The sequence below is a fragment of the Astatotilapia calliptera genome, chromosome 22, assembly GCF_964374335.1.
Source record: "Astatotilapia calliptera chromosome 22, fAstCal68.1, whole genome shotgun sequence".
Lineage (NCBI taxonomy): Eukaryota > Metazoa > Chordata > Actinopteri > Cichliformes > Cichlidae > Astatotilapia > Astatotilapia calliptera.
This window is the reverse complement of record NC_137442.1, coordinates 24,268,136-24,288,337: the sequence shown is the minus strand read 5'-3', so window position 1 is coordinate 24,288,337 and position 20,202 is coordinate 24,268,136. Positions and strand designations below refer to the sequence as shown.

General features: G+C 39.3%; 1 long non-coding RNA gene across 1 annotated transcript in view; it reads right to left on the bottom strand.

Annotated features, from left to right (window-relative positions):
* Window positions 1-210: 210 nt before the first annotated feature.
* Window positions 211-20,202, bottom strand: part of LOC145423644 (uncharacterized) — a 101,474-nt gene continuing 81,482 nt past the window's right edge. The window contains exon 2 of the long non-coding RNA XR_013904703.1: window positions 211-2,834. This is a non-coding gene — a long non-coding RNA (uncharacterized LOC145423644). The remainder of the gene's footprint in view (window positions 2,835-20,202) is intronic.

Below are 20,202 nucleotides of genomic sequence, written 5' to 3'. Positions count from 1 at the left end.
CAATTTTCCTGTGTGATTCCTTTATGCAGCACACAGTGCTGGGAATAGATTTCTCGCCTGTTGCACTTGCTGTTGGTTTTGGCTCAAATCGATTTGGTAAGCAGGATATAATTAGATAGCATCTCACTTCGTTATCACTGCCCATGAGGAGCGGCTGCTGTCGTCTCTTCCATCCCACTCTTCTTTTTTCCTCACAGCCTTCCTAGCAGGTTTTGCCTTTTTTTTTCTAGCCTCCCACCACCCATTCTTAGTTCCTCTTACTCCGAGTGTGCATGCGAAGGCAACATTATTTTGGTTGATTCTTTCATTAGTACTCTAAAATTCTCTTTCTCAAACAAATGTGCCAATTAAAACTTACTCATTAAAATTTCCCTGCTATGCTGTATCTTCTCTCTCAAATTACCCCTCCTTCCTCATCTTTTTCTGTCTTGGTCCCGAGGGCTTCATGAGGACGGGGTGGTTCCCTGTTGCTATGGTAGCTTCTTACTGATCTATTTTGTCTGTAGAGGCATTAGTCAAGTGGCTGGAGCAACACAATAAGAGGTTCCCACACTCGACTCTGGTACATCCTGCTCATTGTTAGTGCCACTTAACTCTTTGTGGCAACACTTCTTTAACATTATTTACAATTACAGAAAATTACTTTCTCATGGCCGTTTTTTCTTCTGAAAGAGTGACTCAAGAATCATTATAATGATTAACTCATGTGCCAAAACATACATAAATAGAAGTAGGAGCGTTTATGAGATTTGAACTTGTCTGCTATAATGTGTGCTAACTTTTTCTCCTTCATATTGAGATGATGCTTCATCCACAAAGTTAAAGTGGCTATAACTAAAGTCATCCGGAGCTCAGAGCCAATCACAAGCTAGCAGCCTCAGTATGAGAAAAGAGTCACAGCAGTTACAAGAAAAAAAAAAAGCTGGAGATGAGTAGGAAAAGGAGAAACTGGTGTGTGCCCTGATATCTGGTGAACTTATAAATGTACTAGAAAATGATGGAAACAGCTGACCTTTGGTTTGTTCTATAATTCTGCTGCACCTGCTTTTGTTTGGAAAGGTGGGTGTAGCAACTTAATTTAAGTTATTTATTCGTGCTTCTTTCCAGTAGTAGAGCACTTTGTTTTGAAAGTTGTGTAAAAAAAGAGGACACTATGTAACTTGTTTGTGCAGTTTGGGGGGGGGGCATGTATTTCCTGTCAGTTCCTGTCAGGAAACATGGAAGAACCAGGGGAATTCAAATTTGTGCATCTCTACACAAGAGTAAACCTGATGTCTTTGTAATTTCCATAAGAAATGTAACAGTTTGTAGTCAATGCACTGACTTGACTGTAGTTTAAACTTAAAAAAAACAAAAAAACGAAACGTAGTGCGCATTTCCGCATGGTCCTCTCTTTCTCTCTGTTAAATTACTAATGACATTATCGACGCGTCGACTCCAACAGCTTTTCTGTGACGCGTCTTGCTGTGAAAAATAGGCGAGGTTAAAAAAGCCTCAGAGACTCCACAGTGAACCAGGCCTCAGGCAAAGCAGACCTTTCATGTGCAAACCAAACACTGACAGAAAATGGCATTTAGAAACATGGAAATATTTTTTTTACATTTACAGACCTATTGTGTTGTCATGTGATGCAGCGCACTATGCTGATTCATCCATTCAACTGAAAATATGAGATTTTACATTTTCAGAGAATTTTCTTCTGTTGCAAAAGACGCAGTGTTTACACTAGCTGTTCCAATTATAGGAGTGTGTGGATAAAAGTAGAAAAACTGACACTATGGCAGAAAGAGCACACCACTTATAAAAAATAATCAACTAAACAAACAAACTATTTGGGGATCCCTTCTTGCAATAAAAGCAACAAGGAAACAGGTGAATCTAAACAGCATCTCATAGATTGTCAGCTTATCTTAACGCATCACTTTTAGCTTGTTGACAACTGCTTTGAACCACAAGCATTCTAAGTATAATTTTGAACTAAACATGCCAAATCACGGTAAAACAATCAGTATTTTTCAAGTGTTTTTCCTTGTAATGCTTCTAAAAGAAAAAGGTTGTGTTTCAAGGACAGGGGATAGGATTTTTTTCCACATTACTTTCGCATGCTCTCAACGTTTTCTCTCTTTTGAACTCCACATTTCAAACTCAAAAACATGAATCTCATTATAGATCATAAGTACAAAATCAAGAAATAATATTTAATCAAACAAAACAGGGAACCACCTGGGAAGTCTGCAAATAACATGTGCTGCTTTGTGAGGTATTGTTTAACCACTGGCTAATTATTTTTTGAAAGAAAATCATGTTTATGTCTGCCGAGGAAATCACTGCAGAATCAAGCAGGGACTTATTTGAATAAATTCAATAAAAAAAGACTCAAGAAGTAAAACTCTAAATGTATGGAAAGTGCCAGAGTGATTTCTCGCTTCATAATGTACTATACAAGACTGATTGCGGTTCAGCACCTTTACTCAAGGAAGTGCCAGATAGACTAGGTTATGTAGTAGTAGGAAAACTGCTTGGCTTGTTTGTTCCGACAGATGAATAATTGTTAAAAGATTTTAAATCTCTGCTGCTAGTGGGCTGTAACAAAACAGTCTTTGAACTAAGGAATTGAGTAAAGGAAATGGTGATTAGAGAATCATACACAGCTGTGCACAAAGAATTGGTGGCAACATGTATTTGTAAGGTATAAACTCCCTACAGCGTGACAATCAACAACTCGGAAGCTGTTCTGGGTACTTGCACGTGTAAGCATCTGTAAGGTCACTGTCCATGGTGCTTAAATGTCAAAGCTGCAGGTATGAATATTCTTGGGAATCCTGTAGCAACTCCTGTAGAGACAATGAGGGGAAAAAAGAGCGGACGGGGATTTTAATTGTAGCAAAGTGGCTGACAAAAGATGGATTTAGCTTTTTTCATGTCACACACAAGCAATATACCTTGGATAAACCTAATTTCTCACTGACCTGGAACTAACAGTTGAGTTCATGAACAACAAGAGCAAAGAGAGAAGTAACCTTTTGCTGGCCATTAAAAAGAAAATGCTTTATTGGCTTTTGTTTTGAAAGGTGGAAGCTACAACTCTGAAGATATAAGAAGGTGAACTGTAAATTTATACAAGCTGGGAAAGTCTCCTGGCGCTTGGAGAGCTGCAAATTCTAAGTTCATTAGTTTAATGTAAGCACAGGTTGTTTGAATGCTTTATCATTATGCCAGGGTCTGAAAGAAGACCTAAACGTTTAACCTCAAATGAGAGAACAACAGTTAGGATGTTCAGGAGCAACCCAGGAACCACCAGAAATTTACTCTGCCATGAACTGCAACACTGCTGGAACACTAACATTGATACCTTCAGTCTTGCCTGAAATGTACCATTTATGGACAAGCAAAATACCTTCTTGAAAAAGGTTTTAGGGTTAAATTGAACCCTTTGGCCATGGCAAAGAGGAAGGTTGGGGGGAGTAAAGGTGAGCCACTGAAACCAACTGTTAACCCTTTAAAGCCAGTCGGAGCGGGCATGCTCCGTTTTGCGTAACTATTTTTAAATCCCTGTAGAACCGGAACCGCATAAGCTAGCGGAATAATTTTTTTTGCATATGAAACCGGAGGAGTTGTACTTACATCTTATGCCATCAGCTTGCCCTAGGTCACGGTTTCCTTCCACATATAGCTTGAAAAACTGCATAAAAAGCACTTGCAGGAACAAAAACATTCCAGAAACACGCTTTCCCGATCCGATCAACTGTTAGTAACACTTCCCACATTGAAACAGACATCAGCGCTAACGATTGCATGTCCGCCATTACCTGCCCGAAACCGGAAGTGACGTCATTTTCGCGGAAAATGTAGGTTTTTACTTGTAGGCCTTAAAAGCCTATGGTTCTATGGTAGGTCTTAAAGGGTTAAGCATGCTTGTGTTAGCATCATGCTCTGGCACTGTTTTGTTGCTAATAGTACTGTTACATTACACAACGTGGATGAAATAATAAAGAAGTAGGACTACCAAAGTCTTTAACTTCAACTCCAATCAAATGCCAGATGTTTTAAACCTGGAGACAGTTTTTTAACAGGAGAATGACCCTAAAACATGCATCACTAGTTGTGGAATGGATAGAGTACGCTACCATTAAACGTCTGAAATGGTCGTCTCAAAGCTTGACAACCCTACTGAAAATGTGTGGACTATGCTTAAAGAACTGTAGTAAATCTGCTAAGAATAGTGCTCAAATATCCAGCCGGAAAGATACCAGAAATTTGTTGATGTGTACCAAAACATCTGGTTGTGATACAACTTGCTAAGAGACATTCAACCAAATATTAATGAGGGTGTATGTATATATCTGACCATGTATTAATATTTTTGACCAGTTGCATCAAAATCAGTTGCATCAAAATCTGCCCAGCCAAACTTATCCTCAAGTGGTCACCACTGCAGGTGACCACTTGAGGATAAGGGAGGAGTCAACATTAGCCCATTCTCAAGAGAGTTTTACCATCTATTCTGTGTATGTTTTATAGATTTATAAAAAGCTCATGACTATTTTCCCTGGCAACACCTGTAGTCTATACTGTGGGAGTATGAGTTGACTTTCAGCATCCAATGGAGCAGTGTGAAATCGCTGGGATGAGAGTCAGCACCTCCATGTCTAAGGCCATGGTTCTCTGATGGAAAATCGTTTAATTCTGCATCTGGGTTGAGGACGAGTGGCTGCCTCAGGCAAGTGAGTACAGGTGTCTTTGAATCCTTTTTACAGGTGATAGGAAGGTGTGTGAGCTGGACCAGCAGATTTGTCAACAGTAATGCAGGCAACATACCAGACTGTTATGGCGAAGACAGCTAAGCTGAAAAGCAATGTTTTTGATTTCTTAGCCAGTGTGCACATATGGTTGTGAAATCTGGGCAATGATCAACAAAGTAAGGTTAAGAATATAAGCAGCAAAAATGTCATCTATTGGGTGGCTTGACTTAGACGTTGTGATAGGATGGGGAGTAGAGCTGAGCTCATAGTAGAGCTGCCACACTCCTAAATGTTGAAAAGAGCCAATTGAGATGATTTAGACAACTGTGTTTATATCCTGGGTGCTACTCTTTGGAGGCCTTCTGGGCCAGTTAGGAGCAGAACCCAAGGTAGACCCAGAACTTACTAGAGAGATGATGATCTGGTTTAGGAATGCCGATGGATGGATGGATGAAAGGATGGATGAATGGATGGAAATGAACCCAACTTCTTCTACACTATGTAAGGATCAATTTTTAACTCTGTCAACATAAATTGTGAGGTGGTTCCCAAAAGGTACCAAGGCAGAATGGGTTCAACACCTTTTTTTTTCCAATGAAGTGGAAAACAAGGTGTGATGCAATATAAAAGAATGGGAACACTTAAAGAAGCGCCAATCAATTGTTATTAACAATGAATTGCTGTGGTGTAAGGTGACACTTAGAGTGATAAAACCACATAAAATTCTCAACAAACTGCAGCTTTCACTTCTTCGTGAAATTTTGCTTCCACTGCATTTCTGCTCTTTATCGACCACTTTTCCAGACACAGCAGGCTGCTGTTCTTAGCAAGAATGCTCTGATAGCAACGTTGTATGATACCCATCTAATACAAAACAGCAGACAAAGTTAGTAACCAATGAACAGTGAAACACTGCCACACAGAAAAACAAAAAATGTTGCAGCCCTTTTTAAATTGCCTAATCACCCACTGCAAAGCTCTCAATTTACCGGTCGATCTACGTCCCTACCCTCACCTATGGCCACGAGCTGTGGGTAGTGACCGAAAGAACGAGATCGCGGATACAAGCGGCAGAAATGAGCTTCCTCCGAAGGGTGGCTGGCCTCTCCCTTAGAGATAGGGAGAGAAGTTCGGCCATCCGGGAGGGGCTCAGAGTAGAGCAGCTGCTGCTCCACATCGAAAGGAGCCAGCTGAGGTGGTTCGGGCATCTGACAAGGATGCCCCCTGGGCGCCTCCTGGGTGAGGTGTTCCAGGCATGTCCCACCGGGAGGAGGCCCCGGGGCAGACCCAGGACACGCTGGAGAGATTATATCTCTCGGCTGGCCTGGGAACGCCTTGGTATTCCCCCGGATAAGCTGGAGGAGGTGGCTGGGGAGAGGGAGGTCTGGGCCTCTTTGCTTAGGCTGCTGCCCCCGCGACCCGGCCCCGGACAAAGCGGATGAAGATGGATGGATGGATGGATGGATGGACCCACTGAAATCCTAAACTAACTCTTTTTTGTACCTGTTTTGAGGTAAATAAGAGATAATAAAAGAAACGTCTTTCATCTAGACACAAAAGTATTTTTCATGACTCATAGCAATGTTTTTCTTCCTACACAGTCTTGCATACTGACTTTTATATCAATATACAGCCACACAATCATCACATTACTGTAGTGTTTTGTTGTTTTTCTGTCTTTCTACATCTGGTTAAATTTGAGCTGGTGATGTTTTCATCATTTCATTTTCTGCCCTGCTCCTTTGAATTCTGGGAGATTTGAAAGCTTCGGCAAAGCCTTGAAAACAGACACTGAAAATTCACTTTGATAAACATATATCTTTAGGCTAGATTAAAACAGCAAGCAACAAACCCAGAACATCGGGTGTCAGAGCACAGCTCTTTTGAACATCCTCCAGTGGGAGTCATAATAAGCCGCTGCCCTCACTCCCTCAACTTTCTGCATTCATATTTTTCCTCCTAACACACAGAAAGTTGGACGTGGGGGTATGTAGGAGTGGCAGAGCTTTGAAGATTGCCATTTTTCTGCCGTATTGGGGTGTCAGATGAGCTTTTGTTAATGTAAGGATTCAAATTTGCTGTCGTAATAAAATGACAATGTGGAATAAATGAAGACGCTTAGGAAGCAAGACATTAATCTTTTTTTTCCTCCTGAAGATTTCTCTGATCTGACTGATTTCAGGAAATAAATAAATAGAGAAGAGGATGGCAGCAACTTATTGATGAGTTGTTTTTTTCCCCCACTGTTCTTTTTTCTTCTTCTCTTTTATCCACCCTCGTTCCATCCCGAACATGAAGGGTGTTGGCACCTCGGGCTTTTGATGGTGGGTTTTATTGTTATGTTGTCTCGTTACCTGTCATCCCAAGACTGTGCTTCATCTCCTTTCTGATGCATTCTATTCACTGCTCCCTCTTCCTGTTGCTTCATTGTCTGAGTCACATGCTGTGTGATGAAAGGCCAATCAAGTGGAAACAGGATCCTTACATGGAAATAAAGTACTGCACATCTCCACTTATCTTCCTCCTCTCAAAGCCACTGAAGTAAAACTTGTATCCTACTCATGTAAAGGCAGAGTGTGTTGGAAAAACTCCAAAGGTAGCCTAAGTGCAACAGAATAAAAGAACTTTGAAGTCTTGCTTTAAAGAATGCAAACCTTTCACACTCTCTTTCTTTCTATATAAAACAACCAAGAAGATAAAACACCTAGTTAAACAAATAGGGCAAAATATTATAGTTGGTCATTTCGTTTATTTAGAAAAATGGTGCATAATTGTATAGTTGCGAGTTTTATTTTGAAAGGGATTCAAATCTATAGGATGACAGGTCAGGTTTGTAGAAGAGTACTGTGTCATAGGAGATTTCTAAGGGCCTTTCTCAAAAGAAACCCAATAATTTATAGCCTAACAAGTCACTTTCATATTGTCCGGTGTTTATGAGTTCAGCCATTAGGAGAACCCTGGACAATGGCGTCCTGCATGGCAAAGCTGCAAGAACTAAAAAAGAGAGCAATCTTGTCCATCTGCAGTTATGTTTGGAGAAAGGAAACCAGCACATTCCAGCACCAACAACCTCATGTTGGTTTGGGCCTGTTTTTGCTGCATGTAGGGCAGGAGGCCTTTTAAACATTGATGGAGCAAATAATTCTATACACTAACAAAATTCAGAAAGTAAATAGAAATCTGTCCTTGAACTGGATAAAAGAAAGTTGGTCAAGCTGCAGCGATGCAAAGAACAGAAGTAGTTTCACCAAGGAATAGTTAAAAAAAAAAGAATAAACTTAATGTTCTGGAACATCAAAGTCAAAGCTCTGACCTTAATCCAAAGGAAATGTTGGTGAGGAAACCTACACTGGAGCTGCAGCTTTGTTCTGTACGGAGGAATGGGCTTTATTGAAAACCCCTCAGAGATATGTACAGTAATATTGGTTCACAAAAGTCTAATATCTTTTTCTCATTTTTTGACTGATTCTTTCTGTTTTACTTTTAGGTTTAATTGGAATCTGATGATGCTGCAGATCATATTCATGCAGAAATGTATCGAGAATTCTCCAATACCCTTAAATCATATTTTTTCATGTGAGTTGTAGATGGTTATATTTATCTGTTCTCTAAAGATTTTAATGCATTACTGAAATCAAGTCCGTTGTGGAAAAATATATATCTGTGTGTCTGAGAATGAACGTGTGCCTTTTGAATAATTGTCGCATGTCTCTGACATGGTGGGTGAGTAGGTAAAGATGAATAAGCATCATTAAAGCAGCCAAGGATGTCTACAAGGCTTCCCACTGCGAGAGGCAATGGGTCCTCTCTGAAGGCACTTTTTAAATGTCATCCCCTCATGGCCAATCTCTCGAGTTCAGGGCTCCCTCCTATATTGTGTAATATTATAGCAATTACTCCCATCATGACTCAATTTTTGTCTCTGCACCCTTGTAATAATCTACAGCGTCTCTGAGTGATTTGAAGATACATACTGTGTTATAGCGATGCTACAAGTGCGGATGAGATAAGGTGTGACATTTACTATCAATCTATATTTTGCACCAAACCAGAAAATCATTTAAACGAGTCCAGTGAAAATATTAGCTGCATTCAGGCCAAATACAATCGCCTAATAGCCATCCACAGACCAATGTCAGTGTCATATGCACTTCCATTGACTGCATGACATTTTGTCGTGACATTCAGAAAGCCAATATTTGCTGTATAGAACAAGCCTCAAATAAAAATGTTGAATTAATACTGTTAATAGGGAGTCGCTGTATAACACTACTGATGTTGTACGTAATTTCTGCATGTTGAGACAGTTTTAATAAATATTTGCTTGTTCAGTGTTGCCTACAGCTCCTGAGTGTTTCCAGTTTTGTTGCAGAGACAAATCAGCGTAGTTATTAACAGTGGTTTAAACTGCTCCTCCCGTTGTCGTGACTCAATCAGGCTTTTTAATTTGTCATTTTCATTTTGAAGTGAAAACTTCATCCGCTATGCTGTGGGGTTTTTTTGCTTTGTTGTTGTATGGTAAATGGACTGGTTCTTATATAGTGCTTTTCTACTCATCTGAGCACTCAAAGTGCTTTACACAACTTGTGCATTCACCCATTCGCACAAGCACATTTTTCTAAGTGCTTTATAGCTAACATTCACACACATTCATACTCCGATGGATGCATCGGAGAGCAATTTGGGGTTAGTATCTTGCCCAAGAATATTTGGCATGCAGACTAGGGGAAGCCAGGAATCGAACCACCAACCTTCCGATCAGTAGATGACCTGCTCTACCACCCGAGCTACAGTATACAGTGGGGCAAAAAAGTATTTAGTCAGCCACCGATTGTGCAAGTTCCCCCACCTAAAATGATGACAGAGGTCAGTAATTTGCACCAGAGGTACACTTCAACTGTGAGAGACAGAATGTGAAAAAAAATCCATGAATCCACATGGTAGGATTTGTAAAGAATTTATTCGTAAATCAGGGTGGAAAATAAATATTTGGTCAATAACAAAAATACAACTCAATACTTTGTAACATAACCTTTGTTGGCAATAACAGAGGTCAAACGTTTACTATAGGTCTTTACCAGGTTTGCACACACAGTAGCTGGTATTTTGGCCCATTCCTCCATGCAGATCTTCTCGAGAGCAGTGATGTTTTGGGGCTGTCGCCGAGCAACACGGACTTTCAACTCCCGCCACAGATTTTCTATGGGGTTGAGGTCTGGAGACTGGCTAGGCCACTCCAGGACTTTCAAATGCTTCTTACGGAGCCACTCCTTTGTTGCCCGGGCGGTGTGTTTTGGATCATTGTCATGTTGGAAGACCCAGCCTCGTTTCATCTTCAAAGTTCTCACTGAGGGAAGGAGGTTTTGGCTCAAAATCTCACGATACATGGCCCCATTCATTCTGTCCTTAACACGGATCAGTGGTCCTGTCCCCTTGGCAGAAAAACAGCCCCATAGCATGATGTTTCCACCCCCATGCTTCACAGTAGGTATGGTGTTCTTGGGATGTAACTCAGTATTCTTCTTCCTCCAAACACGACGAGTTGAGTTTATACCAAAAAGTTCTACTTTGGTTTCATCTGACCACATGACATTCTCCCAATCCTCTGCTGTATCATCCATGTGCTCTCTGGCAAACTTCAGACGGGCCTGGACATGCACTGGCTTCAGCAGCGGAACACGTCTGGCACTGCGGGATTTGATTCCCTGCCGTTGTAGTGTGTTACTGATGGTGACCTTTGTTACTTTGGTCCCAGCTCTCTGCAGGTCATTCACCAGGTCCCCCCGTGTGGTTCTGGGATCTTTGCTCACCGTTCTCATGATCATTTTGACCCCACGGGATGAGATCTTGTGTGGAGCCCCAGATCGAGGGAGATTATCAGTGGTCTTGTATGTCTTCCATTTTCTGATGATTGCTCCCACAGTTGATTTTTTCACACCAAGCTGCTTGCCTAGTGTAGATTCACTCTTCCCAGTCTGGTGCAGGTCTACAATACTTTTCCTGGTGTCCTTCGAAAGCTCTTTGGTCTTGGCCATGGCGGAGTTTGGAGTCTGACTGTTTGAGGCTGTGGACAGGTGTCTTTTATACAGATGATGAGTTCAAACATGTGCCATTCATACAGGTAACGAGTGGGGGACAGAAAAGCTTCTTACAGAAGACGTTACAGGTCTGTGAGAGCCAGAGATTTTCCATGTTTGAGGTGACCAAATACTTATTTTCCACCCTAATTTATGAATAAATTCTTTACAAATCCTACCATGTGGATTCATGGATTTTTTTTCACATTCTGTCTCTCACAGTTGAAGTGTACCTCTGGTGCAAATTACTGACCTCTGTCATCATTTTAAGTGGGGGAACTTGCACAATCGCTGGCTGACTAAATACTTTTTTGCCCCACTGTATGTATGTGTGCGCTACTGGAAGGGCAGCATAACTAGCACCACTATACAAAAAGTTACATTACACCTACAATATATAACATAGGGTACTGTCAAAGTCTAAAAGTAAATGTGCTGTTGACAAAAAGAAAGTTAACAAAAAAGTATTAAAAATGGAAAATTATGTGTCACAGTAATTGATTCTCCAATTCCGCGGCGTTGGGTACAAAAACTCTATACTATGCATTTTCAACATCACTTCCTTTCATTTTGCCTTCCCTTTGTGAGCAGAGATGCATTACTTTTCCCTTGACTGTAACACTTTTGTTGCCCACTGGGCAAGAATTTGCAGGCTAGTTTAGCAGCCACTTTATTTCACAGTGAACCTCTCTATCCCTGCAGGATATTAGCTTTTAAAGCCCTCAGGAGAATTCTGGCAACCTACCAAAGCCCACACTGTGGTCTTTGTTGTGAAATGTAGGAAAAAGGTATGCATTTTGTTTCTTTTTTCCTTTATTGCACTCTTCATTCACAAGATGACTGTTTTCCTTTTTAATAATTCACTTCCAGTCTATTTGTGGTGTGGACATATCTTCCATCAGCTGCTGGTTATTGCATCGTCAGTGCATGTGAAGTGTGTGAGATGGTGTAACTGTGTTGAAGTTATGTTCCTGTTGTCAAGGCCTGCACCGGCTCGCCACGAATGCCTCAAAGGTAGCCTCTCTGTGCACGAACGATGCGTGCTACAGGGTGCATTAAGATGTTGCACATTTATGATCCGTGAACTTCCTCACAGCAGAGTGTGTGATAAAAGAACTGCTGGCGCAGGTAGCAGAGCCTTGACCGCCTTTCATGATCAATGTGTTTTTGTTCAGTGGGGACAACTGGATGAAACCCAGCAACTTTTGAGTGCAGGCTTTTCAGGTGGATATTTTCAGTGCAGGGAAGATAATGAGATGCGTTTTATTTCAAAGTTGCTTGGCTTGTGTTGTGTACTTGTCAGTTTCAGCAGTCTTTCAAAGAACAGCGTAGCTCACTGTCCTCATAATGCCCATTTGATGTTTAGTAACACTGTCAGGATGCACCAGCATCGCCAGATACCGCTCTTCATTCAAAGTCTACAAAATACAGTGATCAAAGCACGTCTAATTTGAACAAATGGTCTGTTTGTTTCCACAGTATTTGTTCATGTACAGGGAGCAAAATAAAAGTGCAAACCAAGCTGGTAGTCGTTTTGTTTTTTAATATCACGCTGTCAATGTGGAGTCAATATTCAACAAATAGCAATAATTACTCTTCCGATATCTGCCTGGACAATTACTGGAGGCTGAATAGGAGACGAAGGAGGTAGAAAAAATACTTCAATAACAATATTGTCTTGATTCTGAAGGTTTATTTTCACATCTTACTACAATGTTGATTGTATTCAGCACCATACCCCCTCATTTCTAACATTATAAGAAAAAAAGGCTCTGTTATTATGTTCTGTTTAAAAAAGTAAACACAAGACACTATTTTATTTCTACACTAAAAAACAAAAAAACAAAATTAGGTCAAATGAAATCCCAGCATTCAGGTTATGACAAGCACAGTTAGTTTGATGATTATTTATTTATTTATTCATTTTGAAAGAATAAAGCCATGGTTTTTACATATTTCAATTGCAAGAATAGTCTTTTGAGTATATTGGAGGACTTTTCAAATTCCAGTGACACTGATTGACACAGCTAGGTGTTGGTTTCCATAATAAATCCAAGCTCTCTGTCCGCCATTGTTTTACAAGAGAAATAGCACGGTCTTTTGTTTAGGTGAATGAGGGGGAATTCGAAAGTGCTTTACACAGACAGAGTAGTTGCAAGCCATAATCTGTCAGTCTATACAAGGCCCACCAGCATAACAGATTTTTCTTCTATTATCTCTCCACTGCTTATCTGCATAATTCATGTTAGTGCTTGAGTATTCAGGGGAAAGTAGTGAAAGCTCAGTAAAGAGGGCAGTTTCCCATGACAGCTTTCCAATATCTTCAACCTCTTGCAGCAAGTTTATGCGTCCAATAAAGTTTCATGCCTCACAGATCTCTGTTAAATTGTCATAGAGGAAGCTGCAGTAAAAAAAGAAAAGAGTTAAATCTGCTTTAGATGGGTGTTTCCATTTTACCCCAAAACATGAGGGATAGGGGATTTTTTCCCCCTCAGTGCACTTATATGACAGTGATACAAAGAGTTTTTTCAAATTAAAATGTGACCTAAAACATTCGATACAATTCGAAATTTCAATATATTAGTTTTCAAGCTCACAGTTTTCAACCTTTAAGCCCCAAATAAAAATGATTTGTCATTCTTAAAGTTATACTTCTTAGTTAGCTTCATTTAAATACCCATTATTGTTGCAATTTGGAGACAAAATTCTGATTAATCAGACTCACTTAGACCGGCAGAGTGTAAAAGTCTTTATTTCTGTTTTTTATAACACTTTATTTTTTTCTGTTTTCTCCTGCTTCAATAATAATCTTAGAGCCCCTCAGTTTTATCTTTTGCCCAAATTATGAGTTAAAACTCATTTGGCTACCACAGTGTATCTGAAAGTTACTTTCACATACGGCATCTATGGTATTGTAGTTGTGCCCATTTCCTTATGTATTTCCCTACAAACAGTATACAGAGAGGGTTTTCAGTCACTGCAAATGTGCTGCCGTGCAGGACTCCAACTGCTTATTTCTCAACCTGGATGGTGCTATGCATTGATCAAATGCTGATTGGCTGGGTTCAAATAGGGACTGGAGTGACAGCAGAGTTCACCAGGAATAGAAGAAATACAAAGACATAACACCACCACTGCTGAGCCGTGATTTCATCCCTAATTTCCTTTGGGATTAATAAAGTATTCTGATTCTGATTCTGATTTAGAAGAACAGTAAAATACTGCAAAATGTAGTAATATAGCAGTAGTGACGTCTGTCTATTTTTGTTATCTATTTTTTGATAGATAAATATGTACCACTGACTTTATCTATCTTTAGAACCGTAGGCTGCTATTTAAGAATTAGCACCTTTACTTTTGGTGTGCCCGTGATGTTTCTGTGCTTTTACTTGAAGTTGAACATTTTTTAAATTACTTTATTCAGGCTTTTCTGAGGAGCTATAAATATTGCCAATACTAATTAATTCACATTTGCATGTACCTCTGTGGATGCATGCGCAAAGAAATTGAGTGAGACGAACAGCAGAGTAAAGGGAATACCAGTGGAACAAAGCATTCACATGCTATATTACAGAAAGTTAGTAAAAGTAGGGGAGCGACAACTCTGCGGTGCATTTCGGAGACGAGTCATTTGAATTTCTGATGATTTTTCTACTCCAGGGCACCTGCAGCAGAAAGGCTCGTCCTCCGCAGAGAACAGCATCAAATCAGGACGGAAGAGGAGAAAGGGCACTGGGTGTGTTAGAGAGGACAGGAGGGGTAAGGAAGACACGTAGGTGGAAGGTGAAGTGGGTGGTTCAGGTTGGCACATGCTTGTGTGCTCTCTGCCCTCAGCCCTCTCACCCCTTAGTCTCTGAGTGGGTGATTAGCCTGAGCAGGTGCAGAGGATCAGGGGCGGAGCGTGGGGGTGGCTTACAGGGCTTAAGCCCGGGTTGTTTTGTCAGAAGCCCGGGGTATTTTGGAGTGTAATTTTTTCATAGTTAGATGCCTATATATCACACATGCAGGACACCTTAAACTAGTTTTTTAATTGAGCAGCAAGACAGAACGAAGTCGGGGCTGTATCAAGACACAGGGACTAAACCCCAATTCAACCAGACCCAGAACTGATCCAGAATTAAAACAGGACTACAACAGTTCAAAAGCAGGATTACTGAGGACTTAACCAAGACATAACCACAATCAGAACTAGATGATAGTAGCACTAAAAATCATCATAGACCTGCACTACACTTATTTATTTAATTCTACCAAAGTACAATATTTAGATTGAGAAAAGTTTATATAATTATTTAGCCTTGTTGTGCAAACAAGCCTGCAGAACTTAATAAATATAGAATCTGAAAAATAGCAAACTTAAAAAGAAACACTAGGTACGAGATACATGAGTACCTATGATACAGTGATACTTTTAGTAAGCAACCATTTGACTAACATGTGTGTCTCACCTGCTCTTGTTCCATCTCTGTTCTGTCCTCATTCTCCATCTCCCTCTCTGCTCCTCTCTCTCCCTCTTTGTGCTGACAATCATCAAATATACAGTTGAAACCAGATATTTACAAACTCTTCAGATCAAAACACAAACACTTTTTTAATTGTAACATCAAATCAGACTAAATGTTTATTTTTTTAGATTGATAAATATAAAAACATATTTGTTAACTTTAAGAGTAAAGAGAGAAACTGTCTGTGTTTTTTAATTGCAAATGGCACCAAATTGTATTCAAATTGAGCCACACTTATGGAGCTCCACAGTTCTGTTCCTGGTGTTTTGGTTGACATCTCTGGATTTTCCCATGTCAAAGAAACAGGCTCTGTGTTTTGCCTTATATGCATCCACAGCTGTGCCACCAATTTACTCACATGGACTCTACTAACCTATCAGAAGCTTCTTCAGCTCAGAATGGAATCGTCTGGAGTTTTCTTATTAATTAACAAACTTAGTGTACATGTACTCCTAAATTTAATGAAAGTGATAAAAAATAGACAGCTCTGTCTCTCTTTATTCTGACATTTAACTAATTCAAAATATATTTCAATATTTATCTAAAACAAAAGTTTACTCTAAATTGATGTTGTACAGTAAAAATGTTTTATGTTTTCTCCCTACAGTGTATGTAAATATCTGGTTACAAATGTGAATATCCTGCTGTGTACTGAAATCCCTCTTACTGCTGTTCACTCTTCTGTGTATATATAGTTATTTTATTATAGCTTTAATATAACCTTTGGACTTTGTGCAATCGGATTATTATTAATTTCATCAGTCCAAAAAGATTCTTTTTGTTGCTTGCTTTGGCTGCTTTATAGTATTTTGCTTTTTTCTCTCCTGCAAAATGTGATGTCATGATTTTGATAATAAGCATTGTTTACAGCCTGGTCCAAAATGTGTATGCTACTATATGCTAACACATAAGAGCCACCTTCAATCAAAGTTTAATCAAAGCTTTTCCCATTACTGTGAATCTACAAAATATGCACAATTTGACAGGCAATGTTTTTAAGGTGATTCCCAAACAGGAATTATTCCCAAACTGGGAATATTTCAGCATGGCATGTAGTGCGTCCATTTGAAGAAACTGCAAAAGGCAGTTACACCAAAAATTGACTTTCAAGCTTGTTAGAATTGTACAAATTCTGCACTTACCTTATCTAGAGTATTTACATTTACTTTTACACATTTCAATAAATTGTTGCAGCCTTTCCCATTTTGGTAGCATTTTTATCCACCCCTGATATTTAATCAATCAGGGGTTGCTCAAGACATTTGTAAAAAAGATAATTAATATATAATGTATAATATATATATATATAATATATATAATTAATAGCATGCCATTAAAAGCTTGAGATTTACCACATACAACTGACAATATGTATATGTATTTTTTACTTTTATTACTGCTGACTGATTTCATTTGTAGATTTTCATTTAGAAAAAGTGAAAAGCTGTAAGCGAGATTTAACAACACACTTGTTGTAAAGCAGACTAATTCCTTCAGTGGCTTGGCAGGAGTTGTGTCAATTTAGAGAAAAGTCTTTTGATGTTGTTACATCAGGATTATCTCAGTCTGTGTAACAAACTGATAGATTGGAGCTTTAACAAAATGTGTGTGTTTATTAGACAAGTAGGTGTCACGATATAGCTTTGTGAAGAGATCATCAGTAGACTGAGAATGCAGGAAGCAGAGGGTGCAAACTTAAAGCGTGCTGTACATCCAAACACAGTGGAAAAGCCCCAAAACACAAAAAGTAAGAAAGGAGGAGAACTCAAGCATCCGGAACCAGGAACGTAGACACTACAACACAGACGACACAAAGACCAAAAGGAAGACAGGGCCATGTACACACACACACACACACACACACACAATCAACAGCAGATATTAACAGAAGATCGTGAAAGGACAGACAGGAAACAAAGATTTCACGGACACAAAAAAAAAACCTTAGAGTAAAACAGAAAATAAGTCATATAAACATGAATAAAAACACTAAACGAAATGTTCAAGACAAGGATACACAAAGGAGCTGAGGGATAAACACAGATTAAGAACCCAACTACTGACAGTGTTAAAGATAGCATGAACAAAAATGCTAATGCTCACAATGTACAGTAATAGCCAGGAAATAAAAACTGGAATCAGGAAATTTCAAACAGTGCAGAACCTGTGGTTCAAATTATGACAATGAAAAACTAGAGCCCATGACAGGATCTATGCTTTGATGTCACAATCAAATATTTAACTAGTACCCCTTCAATACTGAATATTCAGGGTATCTCCACTAATCTTCAACACTCTGACACATCTCAAAACAAGAACAACAAAAATGATTAAAAATCAGCATGAGAAATAATAGAAACATAAATGTGGGATACATTCTGCTCCTATGGCAACAAAATGGGTACCTAGCAGGGCAACGGCAGGGGGGGCTTTAATTAAAAAGACAAACCTGCTGAGAGGAGGTTTTCTGAAGTGCTCGTGTCAGTTAAAATGCTGCAAATCTGCCTGATTGGAAGGATTTCTGTAATTCAAGCCATTCAAGTGCAAATGCAGCTGTACTGGAGTCCAAATGTTAAGGAACAAAGAACTGATTTAGGAAAAATGCATTAGCATATTTAGTGTCTAACACACATTTCATTTGTTTTATTTCTCATAGGGCAGAAAGTATTCCATCTTTAGAGGGTTTTTCTAAAATATTATTATCCCAACACTTATTTGAAGTACCCTTATCCTGTCATTTGCTGATGATGGTACACCAGGGTAATGGTAAAAACACCCACTGAGCATTCGATTAGCCAACATCCTGTCTCCTTGTACGCGCTGACCCTTATTTTTAGTATTTAGCTGATATTCAATCATCTCCACTTGCATGTAGAAAAATATCCAATTGTACAGTATTTATTGTACCTCTCACTGACTTGCTGAAGAGTAATAAGGACCATTAGTGTGTAAATACTACCCCGTATCTTTGAGTCCTTTATTATGTTTCTTAATGGAAAACAAATAGAATAACAAATGACCCTAGATGCATGTGACTGTGAATCAATATTCTACTATATGTAAGGTAGAAATTCTTCCCATGAGAACAGCAACAGAGAATATTCTGGCCTCACATCCCCCCCATTGCTGGATTTAGCAGGATCACTCACTGTATGATCTCTTTTCTAAGTCAACCATGGTGCCTTATCCCCTGCTACTTGGAAAAGCATGTTTCCAAAGCAAGTGGAGAAAACTGTAATTCATCCGAGGACTAAAACCCTTTGGGACAGTAATTAGGTGGATTGGGTAAAGAAAAAAAAAAGACTTTGGATATGCATTTAGGAATGTCTGGATAACAGGAAAGGAAGAGGTAGCGGGTATCGTTAAGGGACACAGAACAAGTCACATGGGCTGCATATGGATTAAAAGTCTCTCTGATATGTAACACAGAATTCAGAAACATTTAGTCAAACTGCCAGAGTGACAATCAACCATCATTAAATGAGCTTAAATTATGCACGAGGGAGCTTTTAAGAAACTATTCTGACAGTTATATCAGAAATAGAAGGCATACAAATGCAAAATCATTTGTATGCCATTTGTCAGTAGCAAAAAAAAGTAGCACTGCTTCATAAATGCGTTATGTAATGGAAGATAAGTTTCTTCAGAGGAGATATTCATACATGTTGACAAAGTATCCGGTTATATTAATCCCAGTAAAGACAGAGTTGATGCCCTTAACTCTATAATGAGTGAATAAGCACAGTGATGTTGTGATGTGAATGAGGTAGACTATCTATGGGCACTAATATGACATGGCTTTAAGTAGGCCGATGGGATGGGGAGAGATGACTTTAGAGAGATCATTCTGATAAATAGACCTGATGAGACTGGATGGTTGGGTGTTCTCTCCACTGGGTAAGCGAGTTGGGCCGTCACGGTGGTAGTTATGCAGCTCTGATGAAATGGAAAGGATTATGACATTAAGTTGGGCAAGCGTCTTTGAGTTTGAAGGAGGTTTTGTGCTGCAGCTTTAAGTATGTGTGCGCTCTGGTTCAAAGTGGACGGAGATGAAAATTTGATGATATCATTTATATTGAGCACTGGCCAGTCAGTATCATCTTTCATGTTTTGGAGGTTCATATTAGATTGCAACTACAACAGATAGTAATGACAATTCCTCAAAACGCTTCATTACAACATTTTGAATTTGATACTGTGTGATTTCTGAGGGACATCGGTTGGATGTTTTGAAAGTGGGAACAGTTTCCTCACTGGGCGCACAGAAAGTATCTTCCCGCAAAAGTCATTACAATGTACAAAAGTAAATGTTGACCTGATGTGTTTTGGGAAGGTTCAATTGGATCCATCTTCTAGTCTGTGTTTTGCCAACTAGCTTAATCAGTTAGTGCAGAGGTTAAAGAGATGTCAAGTAGACACGCCATTAGATGGCTGTTAAAATAAAAATCACTGCTATAAATATTTTTCTGTCCCTGCTAGAATGCTAAGGAAATGTCCACACACACACACACACACACACACACACACACACACACACACACACACACACACACACACACACACACACACACACACACACACACACACACACACACACATTTTTTAAACAAGGATTGTGAAAAATATCGCCATCCACATGAAAATGCAAAATACTCTTTGGAGGACAATCCAGAGCATTTAAAAAAAACAGGAAAGCCAGAAATGGCAGAAAAAAGGGATTTCAAAGACTTTTTTCTTGACATTGCAAGACACAATCTCAATTTCTCAATAGAAAGAGTTTCTGAAAATCATAATCCTGAAAAGATTTTTTTCAGAGGGTTAATTTTCAGTGACTTGAAAAAGCTGTTTATATGTTAAGGAAAGGTTCAAATGGATTGA